General features: G+C 35.6%; 1 pseudogene; it reads left to right on the top strand.

Moving 5' to 3' along the window:
• Nucleotides 1–567: 567 nt before the first annotated feature.
• The window catches only part of LOC112055194 (uncharacterized), a 54,620-nt pseudogene continuing 38,664 nt past the window's right edge, over nucleotides 568–16,523 (top strand).

Below are 16,523 nucleotides of genomic sequence, written 5' to 3'. Positions count from 1 at the left end.
TTTAAAACTACGCCTCAGAATCGAAGGCAGAGATCATATCCCCTAGGTTAATAAATAAAAATAAAAAAGATCTTTTTACAGTCAAGTATAACAAAGGGTACAAGATATGGCTACTCATAGGAAGATGCTTAGCAATAGGACGAGTTTACAGATTAATTCAATTTTTTAAAAGCCTGAATGAAACGGTGAGTTTAATACTAAGACCTCATTCGCATGACAGTTTTTGTAGCTAAGTATGAAGTGGTCTGTGATGACTTATGTTTCCAAGCGGGCCCATAATTAACGACTTGGTCGCTAACTATGGGCCTCATATGAAGGGGTAGAGTCACGTAGAACGAGCTTTGTTCGGAGTGATCGAATCAGAAATGAGGAGATCCGCAGAAGAACCAAAGTCACCGACATAGATCAACGAGTCGCGGAGCTGAAGAGGCAATAGGCTGGGTACACAGTTCGAAGAGCCGTTTTTTAATTTTGTACTAAAATGAAAATAACTCAAAATACGTCTTTGAAGTCAGTTCCACTTTTATGTTAAAAAGATTATTTGAATTTAGAATTTAAATTTAAATTACAGATGAGGAGTACTCGCAAGAAAATGTATGTCCTGCAACACTTACTGTTGGTAGGACTGACGTTACACGGAGCTGCGTGTCTATGGTACTCATACCATAGACCTTCACGTAAAAGTAGAGATCCGCATGGATTGGGATTTAATATACCCACCAAAACTATTAAGTTTGACAAGTAAGAGATTATTCCACTTTTTACCTTACCTCATATTTATTTAGATTTTTTCTATTTTTACTTTTTAACGAGAATGGTATACTTCGATGGTTTGGTCTTTTAAAGAGAATGAATGAAAGATGAGTACCAAACGAGTTTTACGAGATAATGGTAAATCGAAAAGTTGGATGCTGTAAGGTTCTTAAATCAAATTCAGGGCATTTTAAATAAAGACCAAAGAGCATTTGACGGAGTTCTATGAAAGGGTGGTGGGTGGAGTTCACGAAAGTGGAAAAAGCATAGGAAATATGCCAGGATCGTAGCAAGAGGTGGGATGTAGTCTTCTTGGAGCATGTAAAAAAAGCTTGTTTAAAAAATGTTATTAAGGTCAAGTCTGATTAGGCGCCAAGTGGGTCCAGTTTAAACTATAAATTTAAACTTAAGGGCTCTTGCACACGGGCCACCGGCTACAACCACAGAATGCCGCTACCGGCATATTTCCTGTAGTTTTCATACATTTTATATGGACTCGCCGCACATGGTTGACACCAGTGGCCGCCACACGCTGCTCGTTTGTGCCCTCCACCTACCACTGAACGCCAATACAGAACGCTACTCCACTCCCGCGATTATTATACTGCATGTATGGGTTAAAGTAGCAGCACCGACCACAAGTATCGACCAACAGCCATAAGTGGCTGTCGCGCGCTTTAGCTACTTTAGTGGCCACTTCTTGCTTCTTGTAGCGGCGTTTGTAGCTGTCGCGTGTGGCTCGTGTGCGGCGACACTTAGATGACTTTTATGTTACAGTTACATGGCGTGTTGGTATTATTGCGCTTGCCGGTTTTTCAACACAATATTTGGAGACAGTTTCCCTTTGGTAACGATAATATTCAGTATAAACTGCTTAATTGGTACCATGTTTATCTTATGTAGTAAGGAATATAAGTAAGAGGTCCTAAGTTTAACTCTGGTAATGAAATCTTGGACTTTATTTTCTTTTAAGAAATTCTTATTACATCCGGACTTAGATCTTTTTAATTTTTCTTAAAACATTTCCTGGGTTTCCTTTTTCCTTAACCACCCATGTATTTTAAAGTGATTAAATAACGCCTTAGTTTTAGGGAGTTTCTTAGGTTTTAAATTCTTTACATATAACCAATTTTGTTGAACTTCATGGTAATTTATGTTTTATATTATTAAGAGCCGTGATAACCCAGTGGATATGACCTCTGCCTCTGAATCCAAAGGATGTGGGTTTGAATCCAGTCCAGGGCATCCAATCCAATCAACACAACTAAAAAGTTGGAGGTGCATCCTCCAACTTTTCAGTTGTGTGCATTAAAAAAAATTTAAAATCACGTGTCTCAAAACGGTGAAGAATAAACATTGTGAGGAAACCTGCATACCAGAGAATTTTCTTAATTTTTTGCGTGTGTGATGTCTGCCAATCCGCACTATGCCAGCGTGGTGAACTAATGGCCTAACCCCTCTTATTCTGAGAGGAGTCTCGAGCTCAGCAGTGAGCCAAATATGGGTTGATAATGATGATGATGATTGCAGGATAATACACAGAAATGGTTGACGTCATCGTTGATGGTATTCGGGTATGTTTGCATGCGCTACCGGTTTATTGGAGACTTGACTTGGGAGATGGTTTTGGAAAATAAGAGATGGTCCATTTTTGTAGAACAGGTGGGCACATAGATACTAGATGTACGAGAAGGTACATATATATATGTTTTTATTCTTTACAAGTTAGCCCTTGACTACAATCTTCTACTACCTAATGGTAAGTGATGATGCAATCTAAGATGGAAGCGGGCTAACTTGGCAGGAGGAGGATGAAAATCCACACCCCTTTCGGTTTCTAAACGACATCGTACCGGAAAGTTAAATCGCTTGGCGGTACGTCTTTGTCGGTAGGGTGGTAACTAGCAACGACCTCAATGAACAAGCCTCCCACCCATTAAGAAAATCTCAATCGGCCAAACGGGAATCTCAGTTTTGTAAACCCATGGCGCATACCACTGCGCCACGGAGGCCAAAACCTTCTATTAATAAACAGCTTTTCACATTTTATACGTTTTTACCCTGGATGAATCGCTGGTCCGTTAAAACTATGATAAAGACAATTAATTTAAATCAAATACATCTACTTTTAATCTCACACTTCGTATTACCTAAAACTCCACATGCAAAATTACCACTTTTCGAAATTTTTGATATTTCATGGGGATTTTCTGATATTATATTTTAATTAAAAGTGTAAAAGAGATAATTAAAAGTGAGAAGGAGTTTTGACAAGACTATAGGACAACATTACGTATTTAGATTTAACATTAACTGTAAGTTCTTTCTAAACCTGGGGTCTGACTGAGAAAAATATTATGAAACTGAAAACATGCCAAAATAATCTAGAAAGAAGCATGCTTCATATAAAAAAACAAGACAAAGTCAGACTCTCTACTATCCGAAGCAAGACCAAGGTCAGAGATGTGGCAGTAACAATTAAGAACCTTAAGTGGAAGTGGACAGGACACTTCATGCGGGATAAAAGGGATAAGTGGACCAGGGATGTGACAGAGTGGTATCCTAGGATAGGAAAAAGGAAAAGAGGTCGTCCCTGCCAAAGATGGGAGGATGACCTCAGACAGACAACAGGAGACACATGGAGAAGGAAAGCAAGAGATAGAGAACTATGGAAGTGTCTGGAGGAGGCCTATGCCCGAGGGCAAGCTGAAGAAAAGAATCAGTGTCCATGATATATTACAATAATATTATGTATATAAAATTCAGTAAATAAAGGCTTTTATTATTATTATTATTATTATTATTTAAGTTCTTTCAGTATCACCACATGATTCAGCATCTGAAGTTTCGAAGAGCTCCATCAGCATTGATACAGCAGGCGATGTTGTACAAGCAACAGCTTTGGAGAATGAAGGACGGGATTTTGACGACGCATCGGGACGGGATTTTGAAGGAACTGCCTGTGCCTTTACAAATGGAACTTATATTCGATATAAATGTTGGACATTTCCACGATTCCTTCCTTTTGGGTGATACCGGTAACTGTTTTTTTACTTTAAAATACGAAATAATGAATAATTACGATTTGTAGGTTTTGTATTTTTTTTTAATTTTTTACAAGTTAACCCTTGACTACAATCTCACTTGATGGTAAGTAATAATGCAATCTGAGATGGAAGCGGGTTAAATTGTTTGGGGGAGGATGAAAATCCACACCCCTTTCGGTTTCTACATGACATTGTTCCGGCGCGCTAAACGGCGGGGTGACTAGCCACGGCTTCCCATCAGTCAGGCCTGGACCAATTAGGAAAACCTTAATCCTGAATTTTTGTTGCTAATTACATGGAACTATTAAAAAATTAAAAAAAAACATTGTAGCAAGGTTTACTCGTGTGGTAATGAACATTACCAAACGACCTGTAGGAATGAATAGCTTTAAAATATGGTTTGAGGTTTTATTTTGAGTACGTTACGAAATGGGACTAGAAAAAGTATTTGGTTTTAAAACATGATCAAAATCTAGATTACACTGGTCTCGATCCCCAAAATATCTATAAGCTATAGATCGGTTACGTCCCTACAAAATCACCGCAAACAGAGATCCGAGCTACAACAGCGCACACAAGCATAATTTTTTATTTAATTCCATTATATATTTACGTATATATAGTTTTTACACTTCCTGAACACACAACTCAACATTGAAGACGATATTTAGGTATTATTTGTTTATATAACGTTCGTTGTTGACCACAACTAACATTAAGTTGTGTATAAATTTCCCCTTTTAAGCGTCTCATTTTTCATAACATATCTAATAATATTTAATATCATTGTGTATAAGTCTTGAATAATATACCAATTGGATGGTATTATAACTATTAATTAATTCATTGATTTGGCAATTTCAACGATATCCATTTAATGGTGACCGTAATTATGTATTATTATACAATAGGTTTAATTCAATAGGTTGTTTCACGTCAATACATTGCATATTGTTAACTAGGTATATTGTATTAAATTGGATAGTATATTTCATTATGGATACTACGCCATGATTATCCGAAAATTGTGATAATAATATTAATAATAAATAACTACTTTACCTACTTTAAATAACATGGATGGAAAATCTAATTCATAGCCGATTGATTAATTGATTAATTGACTAATATCACACTAATCACACTATCACACTAATATTATAAAGGCGAAAGTTTGTGTGTAAGTGTGAAAGTGTGTAAGTATGTTTGTTCCTTTTTTACGCTGCGGCTACTGAAGCGATTTAGCTGAAATTTGGAATGGAAATAGATTTTACTCTGGATTAACACATAGGCTACTTTTCATCCCGGAAAAATCCATGGTTCCCGCGGGATTTGTGAAAAACTGAATTCCACGCGGACGAAGCCGCGGGCGTCCGCTAGTTATTAATTAAATTAAGGTGGTGTCTGAAAATCAGCACTGATATTGCTATTTGCTATTGCTATATGCTATTTGCTTGGTTTATGCAACACAATGCTGAGCTGAGTACCTTTTCCAAGGTCGTGTCTTAGATTTGACTGGTGTTTTGATGTTTCTATTCAATTAGTGAGTTAGTTTTAATTTAATGTCCAAACGGTTAGAGAATCGGAAACAACAACAGTGTAAAGTATTTTTTAATGAGAATTTTTATTTTTTTTAATGTATAAAAAATTTACTAGCTGTCCCTAAACACCAAAAAGATCCATTTCTGTGGGATAACTGTAATAAATGTAAGCGGGTTATAGTGGTTATCGTCGGCTACTGCAAGCTATTATTTAATGTATGTACCAAACATCCAACCACAACCAGAACCGTGGATTCATGTGAAGATCTTATCATCAATAACAACCTATAATCGACTCACTGTTGATCACAAGTCTCCTCTCAGAATGGAAGGGGTTTGGTTGGTTGTGAAGGGAAAACATCGTGAGTAAACCTGTATAAGAGTTTTACTTACGAATAACTTAACCTACGAATTTTAATAATAATAGTACGAATTTTAATTAATAGTTTAACCTACGAATTTTCTTAATTGTGCGAATTAACGTGTGCGAATTCTGCAATTTGGCTAGCGTGGTGGCTTAACCCTTCTCATTCTGAGAGGAGAATCGAGCTCAGCAGTGAGCCGAAAATTATAAAGCTTTGGTTTTTTCAGAGGAATCCTTCATGAGACATATATCACTTCTGATGACACATGAGCTGTATCTTGCTGGACAGTATATTTGGAACCAGGGTGTCGTGAAGAATGGCATGCTCTTCATCAAACGAGGAGTTTTGGAAATGCTGTCTGATGAAGACGACGAAAGTCCAATGATTGCGTTCAGAGAAGGAACTGTTAGTAAAACTGGTGTTTTACTCCCTTATAGAAGTACTAGTAGACGCCACGTGGTTTTACCCTCGTACATACCATTCTTGTGGGAATACTGTGATATAATATAACCTATATCACCCGGGGGTAGAGTAGAGGGGGGTAGCTTCCCATAAGTGAAAGAATTTTTAAAATCGGTTCAGAAGTTTCGGAGCCTATTCAATGCAAACAAATCTTTTCTCTTTATAACATAAGTACCTATAGATTAATAGTTTTTGGGCTCAGGAATAAAATATTTATTCACTAGCAGATGCCCTGCGGTTTCACCCGCATAGTTTTTGTTCCCGTGGGAATAAAGGAATAAAATATAGCGTTTTTGTGATAACAAATAAAAATTGTCTGACAAGGTTCCGTGATTTTAAATTTATTTAATTTTTTTTTTAATTTATTTTTTACGTATTCTGCAAAAAAATACTCTGATTGTTGGGTTACTTATATAATAAATATTTTTTGATTTTAAATTAATGTCTGTTTAAGGTATTAGGGGAAATAAGTCTGTTCTATTCGATACCGTCGAAGGTTACAGTTAAAGCGGCTACTTACGTGGAGTTGCAGGTTGGTACGGGGGTTTTTCTTAATTTTTTTTTAATCTTCATTGAAGAAGTATATTAGTATAGACCCACAACCATGCAACAATGCGTGTTACAAGCTTAACGTGTTATATATTATCTGTATAATATGTTAATGACTGGGATTATTCGCTGTACGTGTTTCTGGCTGGTAAGGCTTCGGCCGTTGCTAGTTACCACACCCTTCCGGCAAAGACGTACCGGCAAGCGATTACGATGTCGTGTCGATGATTCTTAATTGGTCCAGGTCTGGCTAGTGGGAGGCTTTGGCGGTGGCTACTTACTACCCTACCGGCAAAGACATACCGCCAAGCGATTTAGCGTTCCTTTACGATGCCGTGTAGCAACCGAAAGGAGTGTGAATTTTCATCCTCCTAACAAGTTAGCCCGCTTCCATCTAAGACTACATCATCACTTACCATCAGGTGAGATTATAGTCAAGGGCTTACTTGTAATAAATAAAAAAAAATTATGCTGACCCGCTCCGCAGAATAAGATCGGGTGGTAGAAGGCGCCGATATGCGTACCTCCTCCCACCCTTAAAGACACCACTGAGAACGATGGGTGTGTCGGGATGTGAGTGCCTGTTTTCGTGATCATTTCACATACAAAATGGGACGCAGGTGGGTTTTAATGGGTATTCTGCTGTCAGCAATAGTCCCACATACTCTGTCTACTGCCCAGTTCTGCCTGTGCATTTTGCGGCCGTGTTGCGTAAAAGCATGTCCCAGGGAAAAAAGGCAGATATTGGAGACCTTTATTGTACAATTGTAATCTACGTATATGGGAAACGGTTTTAGGTATTACGAAGAACAGATTTTATGCGAGCAATGACTGAAAGCCCCCACATGTTACAAATGATTCGGAATAAAGTCAATTTAAGAATATTAAATTCTAAACAAAAACAGGTAATAATTTTCTAATTATTAGATAGTAAAATTAAATGTATTATATACTACATGGTTTCAATAATTAGGAAGGGAGACGATAAAAATACCTAGAGTAAAGAACGCATAGTTCTTTACTCTAGGTATTTTCATCGTCTCCCTTCCTAATTATTTTATTTATAAAAAGAATATTTACTATGTGTTTTAGGTAAATATGATCTATATATTAGGTATGTCATATAGATTGTTCTAGGAGTACGACACGACTATACATAGTCCAACGGGCGGGGATCGAACCCATGACCTCTCATCAACCACTCCGGCCTCTTGACCGGTTTCAAAAAAGTCGTTAATTCGACGCGTATATTTTTTCATGTATCTCTTTTTTCTTGGTCCGATTTTATAAATTCTCATTTTATTAGAAAGGGTAGGTATAACATCGAAGTTGGTCCCATATAAATTAAAAAAAAAATTTCAACCTATACTACCACCTTACCGCCTGTAGAAAATATATTTCGTTTTAAGTTTCGTGGGTAGGTTTATATCTTTGAAGACGGATGTTTTTGTGTTTTAATATTTATTATAGACATTAACTTCATCAAATTTTCATTAGATGTGTGTGTTATAGTCACGATGATATAGTGTGATTTCAGAGCGCGATAGCCAAATATGATCAAAATGACTCACGACTCATTAGAACACGTTATAGACCGATGAAATTATTCAAAAACCATTTGGCCGGAATCGAAGAAGAAGATCCAACGTTTGTTGATGATTCCCATATGTATTACAAAGGTAATGACATCTAGACTCGCTCGGGACTTACTCCGCGTAAGATTAAACTCTTTACTAAACCCGTGGGAGTCTTGAATATTTTAAGTACACAAAATGTAGCCGATGTTCTATTTAGGTCCAATATCTCTGTACCAAAATTCATTCAAAATCGGTTCAACAGACAGACGGACTTTCGTATTTATAATATTGGAATGGACGTGGATTATTAGATGTAAGAAGATGTACTTAAGACAATTTACCCCCAGAGGTATAGAAATTCAATTACTACCTTCAAATTTTCCGTTTATAACACAAATTACACGTTTTCACACAATTTTTATCGAATTTCAAGTTAGTCACATCTATTTACTTTATTATAAACTATCAAACGCCCGCGACTTCGTCCGCGTAAAACCCTACCTCCTACCGTCCCTACTCCATCCGTCTCCTGGTTCTAAGCTACGTCTCCACAAATTTTCAGCCAAATCGTAACAAAATAGTGTAACTTGACTATCTAGCCTGGACTACGAACTTTACCTGAGTGTTTTGACGAAATGTATTATTTTTATATGGTTTATAGTGTTAGTAGATGGTTGTTTCCAGTCAACCTGAGGATATAATCCTGTATGATTTTTGAAAGATCAACTGTGGAGTTTCTTGCCGGCTCTTTTTAGCAGAACCTGCCTTCCGAACCCATGGTCTTTGCCTACCTAATAGCCAACCTTGGCATTTTTAAAAGTGCTTGTAAACTAAGCCTACATGAAATAAATGATTTTTGTTTTGGTTTTGGATATTGATTGATTGGATTGGATATGTGAATGGATTGGATATATGGATGGATAGGATATATGGATTGGATTTATTTCTCCTTAACTTTTTTGTTTAAGATGAAAACAATATCAGTCATCAGAAATTTACCACCGAATATCTAGATTTGTATAAAATGGCCAGTAATATTTCAACAATTGAAGAGCCTCGAATTTGTCTCCGCGCTAATTTCCCTTGGATATTGGAACCGAATACAGACTTCGTACGTAACTAGAATAAAATCGGCAATTCATGATAATTATGATGAAAATTCTCCTTAATTCGATGATTTTTATTTACAATTGAATACTTAGTACTTTTCTGCATTCCCTTCCACTATTGAAAGAATGGAAGTAAAAAATGTTTTAACGTAAAATAGAAATCCCTACAATCGAACAAAATATTAATCTTTGGCATATTGGTAGGAAAGCCATGATGCTTTTACTATAGCGTGGTGGGAACTTATTAGATTTGGTAGATAAGATAATAGGAAAAATAGGTAGGTACTCTAAATGATTGTCGTTTTTGTATTTCTTTAAATTAAATACTTTTTTAATTAAAATATTAAAAGTTAATATTTTGCATCAAAAAGGGCTTACCCATAAGACAAGAGGATTAGTCTAAGGTTACACATAAAACTTATAACTACTTAAAAATCAATGCAATTTTTACAACAAACATAATTGGTAATTTTTTTAAAGAAATACCGTAACTCGCAAGAATAGAATAACCCGCAATCAATGTGTTCTGACTCCATGTAAGCGTTATACACAGATTAATCAATTGTCGGTATCGTAGCCCCATCAAATACAAAATTCAAAAACGAATACATTCTCCAGTCAGTACGACACGAAGCGTCGCATCAGTAACTTCCAATATTATTCAAGAAAAATGGCGTCTTATGTTTTAAATATTTTAAAAATTCTTCAGAAAAGTAAAGAAATAAGATAGAGTATTATTTAATTATTATATTAATGTACGTAATTGTTGTAATGTCTTAAATTAATATTTTCAGACAAATATGCTCGACATGGCTCACTTCCTACTGGTGTTGTATGTCTGTGTGATGTGCCCACACTCGGCAATCGTCTCGTCTGTGTCTGATTGGGAGAGGGTTCTGGGCGCTATTGTGTTTGCTGGATTGCTGCTGAACATTTACATACAGCTCACTACGGCTATAGTTGAGAAGGTGAACAGTTGTGATCATATTTGAAAGAAGCTCATATTTGGCAAAGACGTGCCGCCAAGCGATTTAGCGTTCCGGTACGAGGCCGTGTAGAAACCGAAAGGGGTGTGGATTTTCATCCTCCTCCTAACAAGTTAGCCCGCTTCCATCTTAGACTGCATCATCACTTACCATCAGGTGAGATTGTAGTCAAGGGCTAACTTGTAAAGAATAAAAAAACAAAAAAAAAAAGAAGCAGATAGTCGCGACTACATCCACGTCAAATTCACATTTTTATAAATCCCGTACCCTGGATTTTATTGATATAAAAAAAAAAGATTGGTCCATGTTCCGTGATAGCCCAGTGGATATGACCTTTGCCTCCGATTCCGGAGTGTATGGTCCTCTATCTTCCATTGAAAGTCCCTTTAAAAACGGTTTAGCCGTGCCAAAGGTTAGCCCAGACAAATAAAAAGACAGACAGAGATACAAAAATTATAAAAAAAGCTAGTTTTGGGTTTGGTATTGTGTAAATAGCTATAAGCAATAAGCAAATGAGGGTATGTCAGTTAACTTGAAGTCGCAAGCACTAGTTACAAGCACTTACATTTTTTATGTACCTTGTAATGATTAGGAAGAAGAAGAAGACTTCATCCACGCAAAACAAAACAGTTTAAATAACAGGCAGTATTGAGTCTTTGCGACTTAATCAGTGCGGATTTTTAAGTTTTGAACTAAAACTACTTTTGCTCACCGGGCTTTTTATTTTTTTTAATAATCAATTACACCCGTTCAGCGCCAAGGTAGAGCGCTAGCTTAAGATAACAATCTTCATTTTACAAAGTATTACATAACAGAATCTTAAATAATAGTTTATATCTAAACAATCTTTGCTCTCAGTACTAATTATACTGAAGTCGAGAAAAGGGCGAAAAATTGCGCTTTTCACTGAAACATTTTACAATTTAAAATTCTCAAAGATACTTCTACCATTTCATTGTTCACTTTTAATATGCAAATTATTCCTAGTTATGATATAGTAGGCTAATTTGAATTGCAGAATGTTAGAAAAGAAACAGTGCGGGAGATAGCGGAGGAGAAAATGTCTGCACTTGGTTTTTACCTCGATGTTGTATCAGTTTTCCCTATATATATATTTACGGATACACTGGACCCACAGGGCGAATCAATAGCTACGCAAATAGCAATCATGTTTCCTACGATACAAATATGGCATATTTGGGATTATATGCACAAATGGCAAAGGAATTTCAGTGACAATGCAAATGTAAGTTTTAAAATAAATACAAATATGTTCCTTGCTCATAAAATGGGAAATAAATTTAATAGTCTACGCAGCGCAGTGGTATGCGCGGTTTATTCTCAATACCGAGGTTCCTAGGTTCGATCCCCGGCTGGGCCGATAAAGGTTTTTATAATTGGTGCAGGTCTGGCTGGTGGGAGGCTTCGGCCGGTTACCCTACCGGCAAAGACGTACCGCCAAGCGGTTTAGCGTTCTGGTACAATGTCGTGTAGAAACCGAAAGGAGTTTGGATTTTCCTACCAAGTTAGCCCGCTTCCAGCTTCCAGCATTATATTGCATCAGGTGAGATTGTAATCAAGGGTTGCCTTGCAAAGAAATAAAAAAATATTATGTATCATTGATTTTGTTTTGTATTTAATTTTAATATCTTCCTGAAAGTTTGTTTTAAGTTTTTATATTTACTATATTTAAAAGTTATTAAATAAACAAACCATGGAGTATACTATGCAGTATTTACGTCGTATAATTTATCATTCATTGAAATTTTGTAGCAAAACTGTGATTTTTAATATAAACGTTATCTATTTCAGTTTTTATGTTGTACGAAATATTGTCTACTTTCATTGATATTCTGCTATTGGTCAGGATGCATTTTATACCTTAGTGCTTGCCCGAAAAACTTATGTGGAGAGGTATAATTTATTCATAATATGAAAATTAAATAACATCCATTCATGTTTTCTTATTGTTTACTAGCAAACGCGGTTACACTCGCATACTTTCTGTTACCATGAAAATACGGGGATAACATAGACCCTATGATACTCACAAATAACATGGCTTTCAAGTTGTAAAGGATTTTTCAAAATCGGTTCGTTTGATCCAGTGATGACCCCCTACAATACAACAAACTCTTTATAATATTAGTATAGATTTCCATATTTTTTAGTATATCTTACAGTTTATAAATGAAACGGAAGCATAAATAGGTAGTTCAAAATAGTAAATAGTGATTATATGTTTGAACTAGCGGACGCCCGCGATTTCGTCCGCGTAAAAATTGGTTAAATTGGTGTAAATTTTCTTTACTTTTTCCTTTTCTTTTCTTTTTCTTTGTATGCATTTTCATATTAGTCCGTTAACTCTTTTACAACTTGACCTTCTTAATCCGGCCCTGTCCCAAAATTAGTTTGTAACGGACGTCTTCCAACTATAAACCACCTCCTTACCACAAGTTAGTAGCATGAAAATTTGAGGACTTTCATATAAACTTGCGAGAGCATTTAGACCTCTTTAATCCGGCCCTATCGCAAAATCCCTTCTTAACGGATACGTACTAACTATTAGACTCCCTTGCAAAATTTCATCTTTGTAAGTCATGCTGTTTTTGAGATAAATGCGAGAGATGACCTTTCGCATTTATATATTAAGATTTATCACATCTTTTTAGAATTCATGGATGTCCTTACTTATCTACTGGGAGACGAAAATATTTGTCACAAACGATGCTAAGCATGAAAGGCCAATGACTTCTTCATTATTTTTTGGTACTTCGGTGTTCACTGGCAGTGGAACATCCGAAATATCACCAGGAACTGAGGATTTGATATTGGTACGTTTTCATTAGAATTATAGTGTGGCAAGTTCGTTGATGACACTACCATGATATGCGGGCGACGGGGGGAAAGCCTGTGCGTGTGGGAAATCATGCGTGCGAAGAAGGGAGGTGATGCACCTCACTTCTTCGCACGCATAGTCGTGGGTTTTTCATTCATCGATAAACGCCCCCCGGCCCGCGCGGACTATTGGGACTGCTACGAACAAAGTTGCTAAGGTTTAGTATTCAAGTATTATCTCGAAATATGATAGTAGCCCACTAATTGAAGTTTGACATTATTATTTTTGAGGTACGTTTTATTTTTAACATTTTTTTTACTCACATACTTTATTTTGCTTACTTGTGTTAGGTGTTTTTTGAATCTATTGATAGTGATACACAATTAAACCCTAAATTGGTGTAGCAACACATTTGCTAAACTCTTATAAATTCGTTAAGTATATTTTAAAGCATGAGTTAACACTAAAAACGCTCGACAGCTAGGACACTTTTAACTTTTAAATATATTGAATAAATATTTTATCGATTCCTTTGATCTCCATTAAAAATAGCTAAGAACCCGGAATGGTTCTTACGTTACTTTTAAACTAAAATCCGTGCCTTAATAATCCATTAAGTCCATTCGTGTAGAAGCTACAGAGGTAGACACGTCAACCTAATTACACCTCTCTTTTTTAAGTTGGGTCTTAAAAAATAACCATAGATTTACGAGACGGTACAAAAAATAACCAACATATTTTGTTCAAATTCTAATTTATTTTGTAAGTTGTTAATTAAAACTATTTTAATAGTATTTTAATAATTTTTATTTATTTACTTTTTCAGATTGTGTTCATTTTAATATTGGGAGCTTATTTGTCATTTTTCTACATCGCCAAGATTTGCTCAATATACGTATTATCAACGAAACGGAAATTAAAATTCAAGGTAAGTACCTATAAAGTTAGATATAAGTAACTTTAAAAGTACGTATATAATGTCTTGTGTTTTTTTTTATTCTTTGCAAGTTAGCCCCTTACTACAATCTCACCTGATGGTAAGTGATTACTGAAATTAGCTATAATTATTTTAAAGTTCTAATGACCTAGGATGCATAAACAACATTTTGAGACGGATAGTGTGCGCAAGACAAATTTTACGCTTGAATTAATATAAAAGTAATTAATTTTATAATCTATTTCACCCCAGGAGTCTATGAGGGAGCTCTTTTATTTCCTCTCAGTGAATCACGTCAGTGTGAAAATCAAGGCACGGGTGAGTTCTTTTGCGTTCAATGGTGAGCTCACTTTACTGCTGACTTCACGAGAATTATTTAAATAGGTCAGTCCTTGTATAAAAAGGATTCTGTTTTATAAAAGTGTTCGTTGTTAAAGAAAAATGTTTCATGAATTGAAAAATTATAATGTCTGTTTCTATGGTTATTATACAGTATTTATTATTATTTCTTATGGACTTTGTCAGTTGGTTCTTAACAGTCCTTAAGTTTAAAAACAAAATATTTATTCATGACCATACTGCTTAAATTTTGTCCATGTGATATTAATAGATAGTCGAACAAAACTATGAATGTAGTAAACCATGGTTTTCCTTTCAAATTATCTTCCAGATTTTTATGCGTCCAATTTAACAAATAAGGCCCTGAAAGTTATCCAACAAGGTCATCACAAGATTTTAAATATCCAATCCAGTTAAAATGGACGTTCTTTTTGGACGGAAAACGCCTTACCGCCATAGTTTGTTACTTTAATAATTTTCTCCGACTCGCACATACTCTTACATGAATATTATATACTCGTCCATAAAATTTGAGCACTATTATGGTATGAATAAATATTTTTCAGGGTTCAAGAACTACCTACTACTTCTATTATCGATATACATTATATTAATATTGGTTTTGCCGCATGAAAATCAGTTATTTACAAATTACGCGGTTATCATGGGCTTTTATGGGATAAAAATTAGCTTGTGTGTTAATCCAGATCAGATTCTTACTATCTCCATTCCAATTTTCAGCCAAATCGGTATAGTAGTGGTGTAAAAAGTAATAATTATACACACAGGCACAAACTTTTGCTTTTTAAAATATTAGTGTTATAATTCTTTGCAAGGTACTACAATAACGCAGTTTCAAATGACGAAATATTCAAAGATATGTCCAGTAACATACAACAAGAAATCCTATCTTTGGAGATGATAGAAACACTATTGTGCTGTCCACTGTTTCAGGTAAATTATTATAAATTGTGACGTAAAGAGTAGCTGCGACAGTGTGACTGTACCATTATTTTGTGGTAGAGGAAACACCTCAAGTAGCTCCCAGGACTTGTGACCCTGGGAATAGGTTCAAGGGATACCTAAAATGCATAAACACTCACCACTCTGCGTGCCGACACTAAACAATTTATGATCGATAATTACAACATTATATATATTTACAGCACGAACATCTTTAATAATTACAACAAACATTATTTCACAAAATCACTAACGTGGCTAGCAGCGTGACGGTGTCCACGCTGCCTAACAAACAACTGAGCATGTCATCAAATACGCTCTTATTTATGGAATGTATAAGAGGGTATTTGAGTAATGTTAGACTGATACCTTCCCTCCACAATAACACATAAATAATGAATGCATGTTAATTGTCAAATTCATTAAGTCAAATCCATTGATTTGAAATCGGCTCGTTTTGAGTAACGTCGCAAACAGTTACGCTGGGTTGCTTGCGTATTTACTCTTATAACATTGTTATATTTTTTTAATCTAAGATGGGTCACTCAGGATTTTTGTGTTTTGAAATCCCTGCAAAATATTCGGCTCATATTAAGATAGAGTTTAGTTCCTATGGTTGAAGATAAACCTGATAGTTGAAACTAATCAAAATCAAAATTTTATAATAATATTTACCATACCTTACATATATGACCAAAATTCCTGTTCCCCTCAAAATGGTCGGACAGAATGTGTTGTTCAGTTTGTGGTTACGACGGTCCAGAGGGTAATCGAACCCGTAACCTCTCATGAACCTCGATAGTGATCAGTCCGGCCGCTTTGCCATTGAGCTTTAAAAGTTTTCTTTAAAACATCAACAAAATAAGAATAAGTTTTAATTTTTAATCTTTTTTTCCATTAAGGATTGTAGTCGGGATTTTCTGCAAACACTAGCCTCCAAATCTAAAACAATAGTATTGCCAGATAATGAGATTGTTCAACACGCAGCGGACATTGGCCGAGACATGTATATTTTGAAAATGGTATTTTTTTTGATTCATAATTTTTCGATTTTAA

Source organism: Bicyclus anynana, chromosome 11, assembly GCF_947172395.1.
Source record: "Bicyclus anynana chromosome 11, ilBicAnyn1.1, whole genome shotgun sequence".
Classification (NCBI taxonomy): Eukaryota; Metazoa; Arthropoda; class Insecta; order Lepidoptera; family Nymphalidae; genus Bicyclus; species Bicyclus anynana.
Note: the sequence above shows the minus strand (reverse complement) of the source record. Positions and strands in the feature narration are given on the sequence as shown.